At 39.6% G+C, this 18,266-nt stretch overlaps 1 protein-coding gene across 4 annotated transcripts in view; it reads right to left on the reverse strand.

Moving 5' to 3' along the window:
* The window catches only part of LOC128705960 (BET1 homolog), a 233,503-nt gene that overhangs the window by 134,523 nt on the left and 80,714 nt on the right, over window positions 1–18,266 (reverse strand). The window lies entirely within an intron of this gene.

Here is an 18,266-nt window from a genome sequence, read left to right on the forward strand (position 1 = left end):
TTAGAACTCCGTTTTTTCTATCGACTGAGTACAGGAAACTGCCCATTTACTGATTTCAACTACATAATAACGTGGTCAGAAATTTGCAATTTGGCCAATTTCACGAAAATAAAAAAATATGACAATTTCTAAATAAGGTCCAGAATGAACAATGCAGACATTCCTGGCTCTAAAATAACATTTTCTTTGTTCATTAGTCATGTCTCCAGGCCCCTCTGATATTACTCTTGCTTTCTGTTTTGAATTTTTATTCAAACAAAAAATAGAAGATTTACTGTTATGCAGACTACTGCAATATTGTAATAATTGTACAAATAATGTAAACCTATTCATGACTGCATATTAGAATGGCTAGTTGGACATTTATTGGACAATGACATCATTTGTTTACTTTTGAACATTGGCAAAAAATCAAACATTTCCCCTACTTTGAGCTCTATTTCCAGGTTCTTTTTATAGTAAAATCAATCAAAATCACCTATATTTCTATAATATGTTCTCCATTCTATCAAATGAGACCAAGAAAACGAGTATACAACCATAAATACCATACGAAAATAGACCACAAATTCGGCATTTTAATTATGCACTGCGTGCTCCAGGATTTTTTTTTATATGGTGCACACTGACCACACAGACTCGGCTTTCTCCTGCTTGATTTAAAGCCGCTAGAATTTATGAGTACAGGTCTCCCTCAACATTCGCGAGGGTTAGGAGATCAAGAGCCTCGCGAATGTTGAAAAACCATGAATGTTTGGTGCCCCAATATATTGTAGGGAAATATAATACAATACTGCTTCCTTAACTTGTTGAACCATGAACAATCATAAAATACATCAAAACGTCGTAAATTGTACTAAATATATACATGTTATGGTTTAATAACATGTATGTTATTAAATACCACAGACTCCACCACTGCCTCCACCAATGCCTCCACCACTTCCTCAACGACTGCGAGTCCCTACTACCCTCCCTCCGACCCCCGCAACTGGCAGCCAGCCCTCCCACCACTCAGTGTGGTGAGTGTTTTGTTTGTTCATTATTTACTATTAAACTACAGTATAAATAATGTAAACCCATTCATGACTGCATATTGGAATGGCTATTCGGACAGGTATTGGACGGTGACATCATGTGTTTACTCTTGAACACAGCAAAGAATCAAACATTTCTGCTACTGCTAATAATAACAATAATAATAATAATAATAATACGATATAATTGAAGAAGGAAATTGTACAAAAATACGAGGGAGTGGTTGACACATCGTCAGTGTGGCTTTGTTTATGCTGGAGTGAACATTAGTCTCCCTCCTCTTCCAAACATTTCACAATAATTCAGCAGTTGAGGCAGTGGTATTTAATAGCATATATGTTATAAATAATAATAGTACATATTATTAATAACATGTATTATTATTATTAATAACATGTATTATTATTATTAATAACATGTATGTTATTAAATACCACTGCCTCAACCGCTGCCTCAATCGCTTCCTCAACAGCTGCCTCACCCACTGCCTCAATCGCTTCCTCAACCGCTGCCTCAACCACTGCCTTAATCGCTTCCTCAACAGCTGCCTCAACCACTGCCTCAATTGCTTCAACAGCTGCCTCACCCACTGCCTCAACAGCTGCCTCAACCACTGTCTCAATTGCTTCCTCAACAGCTGCCTCACCCACTGCCTCAATCGCTGCCTCAACAGGTGCCTCACCCACTGCCTCAATCGCTGCCTCAGCTGCCTCAACCGCTGCCTCAAAAGCTCCCTCAATTGCTTCCTCAACAGCTGCCTCACCCACTGCCTCAATCGCTGCCTCAACAGCTGCCTCACCCACTGCCTCAATCGCTGCCTCAACAGCTGCCTCAATCGCTGCCTCAATCGCTGCCTCACCCACTGCCTCAATCGCTGCCTCAACAGCTGCCTCACCCACTGCCTCAATCGCTGCCTCAATCACTGCCTCAACCACTGCCACTACCACTCCAGTCGCACTCAATCTACAAGCATCAAACACAATGAATTATTGTGAAATGTTTGGAAGAGCAGGGAGACTAATATTCACTCCAGCATAAACAAAGCCATACTGACGATGTGTCAACCACTCCCTCGTATTTTTGTACAATTTCCTTCTTCAATTATATTGTATTTATTGTTATTATTATTATTATTATTATTATATTATTATTATTATTATTACTATTGTCATTATTAGCAGTAGCAGAAATGTTTGATTCTTTGCTGTGTTCAAGAGTAAACACATGATGTCACCGTCTAATACCTGTCTGAATAGCCATTCCAATATGCAGTCATGAATGGGTTTACATTATTTATACTGTAGTTTAATAACAAATAATGAACAAACAAAACACTCACCACACTGAGTGGTGGGAGGGCTGGCTACCAGTTTCGGGGGTTGGTGGGAGGGTAGTAGGGACTCGCAGGTGGCGGGAAACTTGAATATGATTTGGCGGCTGGGAATTTGGTGGCTGGGAATTTGGCGGTTGGGAATTCGTGAATGTGTGAAGCCCGCGAAAGCTGAAAACGTGAATGTTGAGGGAGACCTGCATATACAAGTCAAACACGGTACCTCGTAAGACCTATATATACGACCGAAACAGTCAAAGGGTTAATAATGATAATGATAATAATAACAATAATCACTCTGCAGCACGTTAAAAGTGTCATAAAAAATGTTTATATAGATATTTTGCTTAATCCATCTATGCTATTTTTTTCAAAATTGTATAATAAACATGCTACATATAAACATGATAAATACACCCACAACTGGGACTTTGGGTAGTTTCAAATTTAGGTTGGATAAGTACATGAGTGGGAGGGGTTCGATTTGAGTGGGACTTTCACATCAGAGCTTATTTCTTGGGTGGCATTGAAAATTGGGTTGGGTATGGGCCAACAGGCCTCCTGCAGTGTTCCTCCTTTCTTATGTTCTTATGTTTTCCAGTTGTCTTGTTGGAGTGTTGGAGAGAATAATGTTTACTCTAGTCCAGGGCTACTCAATTGGCAGTCTGGACCTTCTTAGTGTTCTAGTTGGACCGCGGGCTTCAAGAGGAAGCTTAGTTAAATTACAACTGTTACCACGTTCAGGATCAAGTGGTACACAAGACTGGGATTAAAACACTACAGTGGAACCTCGGTTTTCATGATTAATACAGTGGACCCCCGACATTCGATATTAATCCGTTCCTGAGAGCCATCGAATGTCGAAAATATCGAAAGTCGAATTAATTTTCCCCATAAGAAATAATGGAAATCAAATTAATCCGTGCAAGACACCCAAAAGTATAAAAAAAACAAAATTTTACCACATGAAATATTAAGTTTAATGCAATAGAACAATTACAATAACAATAGATTAATAACAATAGAATAATTGACACTTACCTTTAATGAAGATCTGGTGATGATTGATGGGATGGGAGGAGGGGAGTGTGTGGATGGTGTTAGTGTTTAGAAGGGGAATCCCCTTCCATTAGGACTTGAACTGGCAGCCTCACCATGCCTTACCACACTGTGTATGCCACTACGATTCTTAAATCTTTCAAACCAACCTTCGCTGGCCTTAAATTCACTCATCACCACTAGTTGCAGGCAATTTCTTTACCAAATCATCATGCACTCCGACACACGCACGCACTCCACTTTCGTACTTTGCAATTATCTCTTTCTTCATTTCAATAGTCATTAGCACCTTTTTTCTCGAAGGGTTGGCACTAGAAGCTTTCTTGGGGCCCATGGTTACTTATTTTGCAGAAACAAGCACCAAAAACAGTGATAATATGGATAATATGTAATGTACCGAATGTATCCTTAGATGCATGCACACTGGCTGGCTTGTAAACACTGGCACATACGGTGCAGTTCAGGCCACACGTGGACACGTCTTGTACGAATCATATCAAATGTCGGGTTTTCCATCGAATGTCAAGGCAAAATTTTTGCGTTAAAATGTATCGAATATCGGATTTATCGAATGTTGATGCCATCGAATGTCGGGGGTCCACTGTATTGTCTCTTTCTTGAACTCTATCATGTTTCTCACCTTCTCTACCAAAGAGCTGGCACTAGGAACTTTCTTTGGGCCCATGGTGGCTTATTTCGCAGTTGCACTCAATAAACAAGCACAAAAAACAATGGATATAACGAAATGTTTCAGACGAATGCTCACTCAACAAGTGACAGAGCTAGACTGAGACAAGTACTCATGAGTGGCGGCATCCCGGGCGGGCAGACTCGTCTGATACAGACAATTTCCAGGATAAGGTACGAAATCTGGAGCAAAATTTAGCTGAAAAGAGTGGTTGAAATCCATATCGTACGATATCCAGTGCAGACGAAATCTGGGGTTCCACTGTATATACATGTATTAATTTTTCAGTTTGAAAATTCCAGTTAAACCAATCTAAGTAAAAAAAAAAAATCCAAAACTTGTTCAATATAATGTAAAAATTATTTTTTTCCAATATTTATCTTCATATTTTGTAAATTTTTATAAGACAAGGACTGAAAATGAAGTTCAGAGAAAATGATGAGTACACTGCCCTATACTCGGATTTGTTGCTGTTCATGATTGTGTGTAAAAAATATATCTGGACCTTTGCATACATTGGTACTTGTCCAAGTGGACCTTTACTCATAGTAGATGAGTAGCCCTGCTCTAGTCCAACACCAAAGAAAATGTGTACACAATATTATTACTGGGGGTAACTGTATAAAATTATTCCTTTCATATGCCTTCACTCAGTCATTCCATCTAAAAATGGCATGTTACATGAGAATGGGAGTGTTGCTCTTTATTTATTCTACTGTACCAGCATTGAGACAACTTGTACACTATGTAAGGTATTTGTACAGTGGAACCTCAAATTTTAACATATCGCTTATCAAACTCTTCGCCTTCCGACCGCTTTATTCGAACCAACTTTGTCCCTATTACCAAACTCGCCTCCTCTTTCAAACCGCCGGGTACTGGACCTATCCACCAGCCTGCTCTGTCTGCGTCCCCGCGCAGGCGCTGTGAGACAATCTGACTTTGTTGATGCTTGAGTGAACACTAACTTGCGGTCTCATTCAAACATTTTACGATTAATTCCTTGTGTTTAGTGCTTGTGGGACTGTGAGATAAGATACCACAGGCCCAAAGAAACTTGCTAGTGGTACCCCTGTAGTAAAGAAAGTGAGAAATAACACAGATGTGAAGAAGGAAATAATACAGAAGTACGAGAGTGGTGTGCGACTTTTTGAGCTCGCCAGGATGTATGGGAAAAACAAATCGACCATCGCTTCTAACCTGGCAAAGAAAGAACAAATCAAGGAAGCTGATGTTGTGAAAGGTGTTGATATGCTAAGCAAAAAAAGATCACAGACAGTCGATCAGGTTGAGTTGTTGTTGCTGGTGTGGATCAAAGATAAAGAGATGGCAGGTGATAGTGTTTCAGAGACGATTATTTGTGAAAAGGCAAGGAAGTTGCATGCCGATTAAAAGATAAAGGAGATCTGTGCCAAGTGGAATGATGTCTAAATGTTTGTGGAGAAGTACCACCCTGAGCAAGCTGAAACAAACCATCTTTGCAACAAGTTCAGTGACAGAGCCATGTCCCAGTTATTTTGACAGTTATTTTGTGAGACAGAGGTCCAGTGACTCTCAAGCTGGTCCTAGTGGCATTAAAAGACAGAGAAGGGAAGTAACCCCAGAGAGGGCTTTGATACCTAAAGTCCTTTATGGAGGGGGATTCCCCTTCCAAACACTAACTCCAACTCCCTCTCTCCTCCTCCCTATCTTCCAGATGCCATCGCCAATCTTCAATAAAGGTAAGTAAAAATGTTATTTTATATGTTTATTTAAATTTATTAACCCTTTGACTGTTTCGGTCGTATATATACGTCTTACGAGGTACTGTGTTTAACACACAGTGGTCCCTCATTTATCGTCCTTAATCCGTTCCTGGAAGTGGGACTATTATTGAAATAGACGATTTTTGAATCAATTTTCCCCATAAGAAATAATGTAAATACAATTAATCCGTTCCTGACACCCAGATGTATTAAAACAAAAAAATTTTTTACATGAAATATAGATTTAGTACATAAACAATACAATGGGACATGATGAATGAAACATTAACAGCATAACACTTACCTTTATTGGTGATTCTTCTTAGTGTATGGAAGCTGATGTTGCAAAAGGGGTAACTGTGCTAAAGAAACAGAGATTGCAAACAGTCGAAGATGTTGAGAAGTTGTTGTTGGTGTGGATCAGAGAGAGAGTGATTTGGAGGCGATAATTTGCGAAAAGGCAAGGCAGTTGCATGCAGATCTTGCAAAGAAAATGCCTGGAACAAGTGCTGCTGTTTGTGAATTTAAAGCCAGCAGAGGCTGGTGCAACGAAGCAGGGAAGTAACCCCAGATAGGGCCTCGATACCTAAATTCCTTATGGGTGGGGATTCTCCTTCCAAACAATACCCTCTCCTCCTCCCTCTCCCCTCCTCGTTGTTTTCTATACACCAACAAGAGTCTTCAATAAAGGTAAAAGTGATGTTAAATGTTCATTTACCCATTTCATTAGTCATTTATATTTATTTCTCATTGTTTTCTGTATGTAAAACTATAGTTATTCTCTATAATATGTATTTTTTATTAATATTTTTGGGTGTCTGGAATGGATTATAGTGGTCCCTCGTTTATCGTTGTTAATCCGTTCCTGGAAGTGCGACGATTATCGAAAAAGACTATTTTCAAATCAAATAATGTAAATACAATTAATCCGTTCCTGACACCCAGAAGTATTAAAACAAAAAAATTTTTTTACATGAAATATAGATGTAGTACATAAACAATACAATGGGACATAATGAATGAAACATTAACAGCATAACACTTACCTTTATTGGTGATTCTTCTTAGTGTATGGAAGACTGGAGGAGGAGAGAGATTGGATTAGTTAATGTTTGGAAGAGGAATCCCCTTCCATCAACACCTTAGGTACCAAGTCCTTTTCTGGGGTTACTTCTCTTCTCTGTTTCTTAATGGCAGCTTGAGAGTCACTCGAGTCCTGTCTTGCAATAAAACTGTCCAGAGAGCTCTGTTTCTGGCGTCTCCTTAAAACTTCCCTAAAATGGGCCAAGACTCTGTCACTGTATAAGTTGCCAATATGGCTTGCAACATCCTTCTCAGGGTGATGTTTCTCCATAAATCTTTCCATCCTACCCCACATTTCAAAAATCTCCTTAATTTCTGAAGAAGGCACCTTCTTCCATCTCTCTTCCTCCTTCTCTGCAGCAAGATTCTGAGCTGTGATCTGTTCCTGTTCCAGCTGAAGCTCTTGCAGCTCCTCAGTGGTTAGCTCTTCATTGTGGTCCTCCACCAACTCTTCCACATCCTCCAAACTCACATCCAACCCCATGGAACTCCCCAATGCCACAATAGAGTTCACAACTGACAAAGGCTCATCAGGGGCTGCCTCAAACCCTTCAAAATCCCTCCTGTGGACACAATCTGGCCACAATTTTCTCCAAGCAGAGTTCAAAGTCCTGGTAGTCACTCCTTCCCAAGCCTTACAGGTAAGGCTTATGCAATGGAGAATACTGAAGTGTTCTTTCCAAAAATCTCTTAGGGTCAAGTGAGTGTCTGAGGTCACATTAAAGCACCTTTCAAACATTGCTTTAGTGTAGAGTTTTTTAAAGTTTGAAATGACCTGCTGGTCCATGGGCTGGAGGAAAGGAGTGGTATTCGGGGGAAAGAACTTTACTGTGATGAACCCAAACTCCTTCAGAATTAGGTCATCCAAGTTTGGAGGATGAGCAGGTGCATTGTCCATTACTAGGAGGCACTTGAGAGCCAATTACTTTTCCAGGAGGTAATTCTTCACACTAGGGCCAAACACTTCATTGAACCACTCAACAAAAATGTCCCTTGTGACCTATGCCTTATTATTAGATCTCCAAAACACACACAATTTACTCTTCATAACATTGTTTTTCTTGAACACTCTGGGATTTTCAGAATGGTATACTAGTAATGACTTCACTTTGAAATCCCCACTAGCATTAGCACAGAACATGAGCATCAGCCTGTCTTTCATAGGCTTGTGTCCTGGCAGTGCCTTTTCCTCCTGAGTAATGTAGGTCCTCCTTGGCATTTTCTTCCAAAAGAGGCCTGTTTTGTCACAATTGAACACTTGTTCAGGTTTCAGTCCTTCAGCCTCTATGTACTCCTTGAATTCATGCACATATTTTTCAGCCGCTTTTTGGTCCGAACTGGCAGCCTCACCATGCCTTATCACACTGTGTATGCCAGTACGCTTCTTAAATCTCTCAAACCAGCCTCTGCTGGCCTTAAATTCACTCGCATCACCACTAGTTGCAGGCAATTTCTTTACCAAATCGTCATGCAACTGCCTAGCCTTTTCACAAATAATCGACGTCATAAGACTATCTCCTGTTAATTGTTTCTCATTTATCCAAACCAATAATAACTTCTCAACATCTTTGAGTACTGGTGATCTCATTTTTGTCAGCATATTTACCCCCTTTGCAACAGCTTCTTTGATTTCCTTTTTCTTGGCCACGATGAAAGATATGGTTGTACGGGATTTGTTATACATCCTGGCCAGTTCGCCAACATGTACGCCACTTTCATATTGTTCAATGATGTTTTTCTTAAATTCAATCGTATTTTTCACTTTCTTTACCAAAGGCTTGGCACTAGGAGCTTTTCTTTGGAGCCATGGTAGCTTATTTAGCACTTGCAACCACTAAAATGAATGGAATATTATGAAATATTTCGTATGAACAAGTGAGGGGACCGTTGCTCACTGGTAAACAATGGCACACTGGCTGGGAAGGGAGGCCGAGGCGGCTCAGAGCATGAGTACGCGTCCAGGACGAAAGACGAGCCAACGGACCATTTGCGAGCCAATGTTTGGATGAAATAATGGGACGATTTCCGAAAAGGACAACTATCGAGCTGGACGATTATTGAGGACCCACTGTATATATACTCATAAATTCTAGCGGCTTTAAATCAAGCAGGAGAAAGCTGGTAGGCCCACGTGAGAGAATGTGTGTGTGGTCAGTGTGCACCATACAAAAAAAATCCTGGAGCATGCAGTGCATAATGAGAAAAAAAACTCCAACCGTTTTTTTTAATTAAAATGCCGATGTTGTGGTCTATTTTCATATAGTATTTATGGTTGTATTCTCGTTTTCTTAGTCTCATTTGATAGAATGGAAAACATATATAAATAGAGGTGATTTTGATTGGTTTTACTATAAAAAGAACCTGGAAATGAAGCTCAAAGTAGGGGAAATGTTTGATTTTTGCCAATGTTCAAAAGTAAACAAATGATGTCATTGTCCAATAAATGTCCAACTAGCCATTCTAATACGCAGTCATGAATGGGCTGACATTATTTGTACAATTATTACAGTACAGAGGACCTCTGGTATTCGATATTAATCTGTTCCTGAGAGCTCATCGAATACCGAAAATATCGAAAAGCGAATCAATTTTCCCCATAAGAAATAATGGAAATCAAATTAATCTGTGCAAGACACCCAAAAGTATGAAAAAAAAATATTTTACCACATGAAATATTAAGTTTAATGCAATAGAATAATTACAATAACAATACAATAATAACAATAGAATAATTGACACTTACCTTTAATGAAGATCTGGTGATGATTGATGGGATGGGAGGAGGGGAGTGTGTGGATGGTGTTAATGTTTAGAAGGGGAATCCCCTTCCATTAGGACTTGAGGTAGCAAGTCCTTTTCCTGGGTTTCTTCCCTTCTTCTTTTAATGACACTAGGACCAGCTTGAGAGTCACTGGACCTCTGTAGCACAACAAATCTGTCCATAGAGCTCTGTACCTCCCGTTCCTTTACAATTTGTCTAAAATGGGCCACAACATTGTCATTGTCACCAACATGGGTTGCAATAAGAGAGAGAGAGAGATTTCGTTCGGATTTTTAACCCCGGAGGGTTAGCCACCCAGGATAACCCAAGAAAGTCAGTTCGTCATCGAGGACTGTCTAACTTATTTCCATTGGGGTCCTTAATCTTGTCCCCCAGGATGCGACCCACACCAGTCGACTAACACCCAGGTACCTATTTGCTGCTAGGTGAACAGGACAATAGGTGTAAGGAAACGTGTCGGAATTTCCACCCGCTGGGAATCGAACCCGGGCCCTCCGTGTGTGAAGCGGGAGCTTTAGCCACCAGACCACCGGGCCACTATAGCTGTGTTTGGCTGATTTTTATCCATAAAGGTTTGCAGCTCAACCCACTGTGCACACATTTCCTTAATTTTTGAAGTAGGCACAATGGATTCCACAACTGGCATAGGCTTCTCAGGGTTAGTCCCAAACCCTTCAAAATCTTTCTTAATTTCCATACTAATTCTCACCCTTTTTACCACAGGGTTGGCACTAGAAGCTTTCTTGGGGCCCATGGTGACTTACTTTGCAGAAACAAGCACCAAAAACAGTGATAATATGGAATGTACCGAATGTATCCTTAGATGCGCGCACACTGGCTGGCTTGTAAACACTGGCACACACGGGGCAGTTCAGGCCACACGTGGACACATCTCGTACGAATCGTATTGAATACTGGGTTTTCAATCGGATACCGAGGCAAAATTTTTGCGTTAAAATGCATCGAATACCGGATTTATCGAATACCAATGCCATTGAATACCGGGGGTCCACTGTATTGCAGTAGTCTGCATAACAGTATATCTTCTATTTTTTGTTTGAATAAAAATTCAAAATAGAAAGCAAGAGAAATATCAGAGGGACCTGGAGACATGACTGATGAACAAAGAAAATGTTATTTTAGAGCCAGGAATGTCTGCAGTGTTCATTCTAGACCCTATTTTGAAATTGTCATATGTCTTAATTTTTCCGAAATGGGCCAAATTGCAAATTTCAGACCACGTTATTGGGTAGTTGAAATCGGTAAATGGGCAGTTTCTTGTACTCAATCGATAGAAAAAATGGAGTTCTAAAGAAACAGCTATGAGTTTGGTCGACCGGAACAATGGAATTAGCCAAAAATAGGGCTCAAAGTGAGCAAAATCGTTGAGGTCGCTAACTTCGCGAGAGAGTAATTCTGTCAGTTTTCCATCAAATTTCGTTTTTTTTTTTTTTTTTTGGTGTCATTACAATCGGGGAAAGATTATCATTTCATAAGAAATTTTTTTTTTTTTTTTTTAAATTTTGCGACACCAGGAGACACCTCAGGATTGGAGTTTCAACAGTACACTATATTTGTTGTGTGTATGTAAAACTATAATGTAATATTATCTATAAAATGTACATTTTTTTGTGAATATTTTTGGGTTTCTGGAACGGATTAATTGTATTTCCATTATTTCTTATGGGAAATATTGCTTCGTCTTTCAAACTTTTCGACTTTAGAACTAGCTCCTGGAATGGATTAAGTTCGAAATTTGAGGTTCCACTGTATGATGATATAAGCTTTACAAATATGGAAATGAACGTGTATCAACCCACCAGCTGCGTTCATCTGTTTGTTTATATACTCTGTGGCTCTGTCCTCTCTCATTTACTCGTTCTCTCTCTCGTTTATTCGTTTTCATCTTGTTTACTCACCTCTCACCCTACATTAAGACTACAAATATTTTAAGGTAAGTAACGAGTGTACTGTATAGAGAAGGGCCCCATATAGGCAGGTTAGGTTCCAGGCTACTGCCGTAAAGCGGAAATCACCATAAAGTGGAACACCATTTTTTTCACTTACAGTGGACCCTTGGCTAACGAATGCCTCACGTAACGTTAAATCCACCCAACGAAGCATTTGAGCATAAAAATTTTGGCCTGCTAACATTGACTTTCTAGTGTATTTTCGTACGGTATTTATGGTTGTATTCTTGTTTCCTTGGTCTCATTTGACAGAATGGAAGATATATTAGAGATGATTTTGATTGGTTTCATGATGACAAGTACCTTGAAATTGAGCTCAAAGTAGCAGAAATGATCGATTTTTGCTGATATTCAAGAGAAAATAAATCAAGCAATGCATCCAATACATATCAACTGGTGAGGCTAATAGTTTTTCACAAGAGCGCTGATATCATTTATAGTTTTTACATTGATGCAGTAGTATACAGTAGGGCCCCGCTTTACGGCGTTTTGCTTTATGGTGTTTTGCTTTATGGTGTTCCGCTAATATGGTCATTTCAAATTATGACCAAAATTCTCTATACGGCTCCCCCCACCTGACTTTCTAATACGTTCACCGCGCCCCACCCTGTTTGTTTACATTCTCTGTGAGATCCGTAAGCACTTATTAGTCTTTCCATTATGTCTGGAAACTCCAAAATTTCAAGTGTTTTTAAAAGTTATTTCATATTTTATATATACTCTGATAATTATACTTATGTATACCTGTACCTAAATAAACTTACATACTGTGCTGGCGTGCAGGTTCACATTACAATCAGTAAGAGTGTCTTATGTCTCGAGACGTCATATTAGTAGTGATAATAATAATCATTCTCATTAACCCTTTGACTGTTTTCGACGTATAAATACGTCTTACGAGCCAATGTTTCTGACGTATATATACTCGATAATTCTAGCGGCTTCAAATCAAGAGTGAGAAAGCTGGTAGGCCCACATGTGAGAGAATGGGTCTGTGTGGTCAGTGTGCACCACATAAAAAAAATCCTGCAGCACACATTGCGTAATGAGAAAAAAAAAACTCTGATCGTTTTTTTGGAATAAAACGCCGACTTTGAGGTGCATTTTCGTATAGTATTTATCGTTGTATTCGCGTTTTCATGGTCTTAGGTGATAAAATGGAAAACATATTACAGAAATAGAGATGATTTTCATTACTTTTACGATGAAAACGACCTTGAAACTGAGCTCAAAGTAGCGGAAATGTTCGATTTTTACCAATGTTCAAGAGTACATAAATCACACCACACGTCCAATACACGTCAACTGGGGAGTCTAATATTCTTTCACTAGTGCACTGATATTATTTATACCATTTTTACAATAATGCAGTCGTCTGCATAACAGTAATTTTTGTATTTTTTTGTATGAATAAAAAATCAAAATAGAAAGCAATAATAATATAAGAGGGGCCTAGAGATGTGAGTAATGAACAGAGCATATGTTATTTTAGTGCCACGAATGTCTACCTTGTTTATTCTGGACCCTATTTTGAAATTGGCATCTTTTTTATTTTGCGTGAAATTGGCGAAATTGCCAATTTCTGACCACCATATTGGGTAGTCCAAATTAGTAAATGGGAGGTTTCTTGTACTCAGCTGATAGATAAAATGGAGTTCTAAAGAAATAGCTATGAGTTTGGTCAACTGGAACAATGGAATTGGCTGAAAATTGGGCTCAAAGTCGGCGAAATCGCCGATACGCATATGTCGCCGAGACCGCTAACTTCGCGGGAGCATAATTCCACGAGTTTTCGACCAAATTTCGAACTTTTGGTGTCATTACCATCGGGAAAAGATTCTCTATCATTTCATAAGAAAAAATAATTTTTTTTTTTTCAAAAATTGAGCGACATAGAATGACAGTTTCAGAGAGGGGCCTGAAACAGTCAAAGGGTTAAATGTCGTATATTACGTTAATATACATATTTTCATTAATCCATCTATGATATTTTTTTCGAAATTATATAATAAACACAATGCATAACATATAAAGACGATAAATCACCCTCACCCTCCTCCTCTTCCTCCTCCTCCTCATCCTCACCCTCCTCCTCCTCACCCTCCTCATCCTCCCTCCTCATCCTCACCCTCCTCCTCCTCCTCCCTCCTTCTCCTCCTCCTCCTTCTCCTCCTCCTCCTCCCTCCTCCTCCTCCTCCCTCCTCCTCCTCCTCCTCCTCCTCCTCCTCCCTCCTCCCTCCTCCTCCTCCTCCCTCCTCCTCCTCCTCCTCCCGCCTCCTCCTCCTCCCTCCTCCTCCTCCTCCTCCTCCTCCTCCCTCCTCCTCCTCCCTCCTCCTCCTCCTCCCTCCTCCTCCTCCCTCCTCCTCCCTCCTCCTCCTCCTCCTCCTCCTCCCTCCTCCTCCTCCTCCTCCTCCCTCCTCCTCCTCCCTCCTCCTCCTCCTCCCTCCTCATCCTCCTCCCTCCTCATCCTCCTCCCTCCTCCTCCTCCTCCCTCCTCCTCCTCCTCCCTCCTCATCCTCCCTCCTCCTCCTCATCCTCCCTCCTCCTCCTCATCCTCCCTCCTCCTCCTCCCTCCTCCTCTTGTCAGTGTGTTTGTGACAATTTGAGTACAATTTCAGTACCTAATACTAGTGTCAGAACAAAGATTGGTTATGAAATGACAAGAACTGCTATAAATTGTAATTATCAGAACATAAAAATTATATAAAATAATATGAAAAATAGAAAAAAAGATATATCGGCAACACATCTGCACGCGGCAGGACTCAATGTTGCCATCACATGAGCATCCAGTGCCAACTTCTCGGCCTCATATCTCTGTAAGTACTGACCCTAATTTTTTCTTTTATTCTAATACACTTAAAAAAATGTGCTCTTTTTTCTATAATTTTTTTTTTTCAAAATATTCAGGGTGCTGCGCAAGTGAATGCATACAGTAGGGCCCCACTTTATGGCGTTTCGCTTTACGTCGTTCTGCTAATACGGTCATTTCAAATTATGACCAAAATTCGCTATACGGCTCCCCCCACCTGACTTTCTAATATGGTCACCGCGCCCCACCCGGTTTGTTTACATTCTCTGTGAGATGCAAGCACTAAGTCTGTCCATTATGTCTGGAAACAACAAAATTTCAAGTGTTTTTAAAAGTTATTTCATATTTTATATATACTCTGATAATTATACATATGTATACCTGTACCTAAATAAACTTACATACTGTGCTGGCATGCAGGTACACATTAAAATAAGTAAAAATGTCTTATGTCTCGAGACGTCATATTAGCAATGACATTAATAATCATCAAGTCTCATTAAATGTCGTATATTACGTTAATATACATATTTTCATTAATCCATCTATGATATTTTTTTCAAAATTATATAATAAACACGATGTGTAACATATAAAGATGATAAATACACCCCACAGTAGAATAAATAAACATAAATATGAGATGTGGTAGCAGACGATTTGCACAAATGATGCCATATTAGAAATAATAATAATCACCGAGTCTCATTAAATGTTGTATATTACGTTAATATATACATTTTCATTAATCCATCCATGATATTTTTTTCAAAATTATATAATAAACACAATACATAACATATAAAGATGATAAATACACCCCACAATAGAACAAATAAACATTAATATGAGATGTGGTAGCCAGATAACTTGTACAAGTGACAGCAAGAATAATGTGTTACTGGGGGTAACTGTTGAAAATTATTCCTTTCGTATGTATTTAAGTAAGTTTATTCAGGTATACACAAATACATAGATAGATTATCATACATAGCAGCATATGTGTAGAGAACCTAGGATAACCCAAAAAAGTCAGTGACTTATGCCTTCACTCAGAGCTTCATTTCTTCTAAAAATGGTGTTACATGAGAATGGGAGTGTTCTTCTTTATTTATTCTACCGTATCAATGTAGACAACTTGTACACAATGTAACTTGTACACAAACCAGATGTGTACACTTTGTTTACAAAACTTACGTTTGCCTGATTTGTTTACATAACTCTGCACCTGTCCTCTCTCATGTACTCATTCTCTCTCTCGCTCTCCCTCATTTATTGGTTTTATCTCATTTACTTACTCCTGACCCTACATTAAGACTACAAATATTTTAAGGTAAGTAATGAGTGAACTGTATATGCATTTTATCGCTCTGGGATGCTTAAATATCATAGAATATGTGTGTAGGTGGAATGGCCTGGTATGGTAGCCCGGCTGACTACCATACATACCACACTTGATTTCTTACAATAAATACTACTCATCTCACCCTAGATTAAGACTACAAATATTTTAAGGTAAGTAATGAGTAAACTGGATATGCATTTTATCACTCTGGGATGCTTAAATGTAATAGAATATTATGTGGCCTGGTATGGTAGCTCGGCTGACTACCATACATACCACACTTGATTTCTTACCATAAATACTACTTGTCTCACCCTAGATTAAGACTATAAATATTTTAAGGTAAGTAATGAGTGCACTATGTGTGTATTGTACTTTTTTATTGTTTTTTGATGCCTAGTTCTATTGCTAACTTAATATATATTAGTGTAAACTTGCTATCTAGTAGTATTTGTATGCATTTATAAGAGAAAAAAAAGGGTGTTCCACTTTATGGCGATTTCCACTTTGTGGCGGTAGCCTGGAACCTAACCTGCCGTATAAGTGGGGCCCTACTGTATATACATTTGGACCGTTTAAGGGTTAATAGTGTTAGGAATAATCATACCTGGGTGTTCGTGAGCAAATCCTCTGAAGGGAGTATAAATTACCTAGGATAACCAAAAAATCCAAAGTGCTATACAGTGGACCCCTGGTATACGATATTAATCCGTTCCTGAGAGCTCATTGTATGCCAAAATTATCGGAAGGCAAATTAATTTTCCCCATAAGAAATAATAGAAATCAAATTAATCCGTGCAAGACACCCAAAAGTATGAAAAAAAAATTTACCACATGAAATATTAAGTTTAATGCTCACAAACTGAAGAAGACATGCACAGTTTGTAGTACTCTACTAACAATAGAATACATGACACTTACCTTTAATGAAGATCTGGTGATGATTGATGGGATGGGAGGAGGGGAGAGTGTCGAACTTATTGTTTAGAAGGGGAATCCCCTTCCATTAGGACTTAAGGTAGCAAGTCCTTTTCCGGGGTTACTTCCCTTCTTCTTTTAATGCCACTAGGACCAGCTTGAGAATCACTGGACCTCTGTCGCACAACAAATCTGTCCATAGAGCTCTGTACCTCCCGTTCCTTTACAATTTGTCTAAAATGGGCCACAACCTTGTCATGGCTTGCAATAGCTGTGGTAGGGTGATTTTCATCCATAAAGGTTTGCAGTTCAACCCACTGTGCACACATTTCCTTAATTTTTGAAGTAGGTACAATGGATTCCACAACTGGCATAGGCTTCTCAGGGTTAGCCCCAAACCCTTCAAAATCTTTCTTAATTTCCATACTAATTCTCACCCTTTTTACCACAGGGTTGGCACTAGAAGCTTTCTTGGGGCCCAGGGTGACTTATTTTGCAGAAACAAGCACCAAAAACACTGATAATATGGAATGTACCGAATGTATGCTTAGATGCGAGCACACTGGCTGGCTTGTAAACACTGGCACTCATGTGGACGCGTCCCGGACGAATCGTGTGTGGCGGGTTTTTTAATGAGTGGCGAGGCAAAATTTTTGCATTAAAATGTATCGAATACCGGATTTATCGTATACTGATGCCATCGAATGCCGAGGGTCCACTGTACTGTGCTTGCAAGCACGACTGCCAAATAATACGTATCAGGGCTCAGACGTGTCGCAGTGACTACTGCATTGTGTATAATATCTGTTGGTTCATGAGTGGCTCTCTGAGAGAGAGAGAGGGACAAGCAGAGAGACAGAGAGCTAGACAGACAGATTGACAGAGGGCTTGACAGAGCTAGATAGACAGAGCTTGACAGACAGATAGATAAACAGACATGTTTTTGTGTAACAGTGAAAACAAAGCCAAGGCTGTGGACGCTCATCAGATGTCACCACTGCACTGTCAACAGTGGACTGACACTTGTCGTACATCATGCTTCGAGGAAACTATTATTATTATTATACACTCCCGCATATCCAAAACATTGCTGGGGCCTATAAATGCTTTGTATACAATATGTATTCAGATATTTGGGAGTGGACATGTCAGCGGATGGGTCTATGAAAGATGAGGTGAATCATAGAATTGATGAGGGGAAAAGGGTGAGTGGTGCACTTAGGAGTCTGTGGAGACAAAGAACTTCGTCCTTGGAGACAAAGAACTTTGTCCTTGGAGGCAAAGAGGGGAATGTATGAGAGTATAGTTTTACCAACGCTCTTATATGGGTGTGAAGCATGGGTGATGAATGTTGCAGCGAGGAGAAGGCTGGAGGCAGTGGAGATGTCATGTCTGAGGGCAATGTGTGGTGTGAATATAATGCAGAGAATTCGCAGTTTAGAAGTTAGGAGGAGGTGCGGGATTACCAAAACTGTTGTCCAGAGGGCTGAGGAAGG

This window comes from Cherax quadricarinatus, chromosome 3 (assembly GCF_038502225.1).
Source record: "Cherax quadricarinatus isolate ZL_2023a chromosome 3, ASM3850222v1, whole genome shotgun sequence".
In the NCBI taxonomy this organism is placed as follows: Eukaryota; Metazoa; Arthropoda; class Malacostraca; order Decapoda; family Parastacidae; genus Cherax; species Cherax quadricarinatus.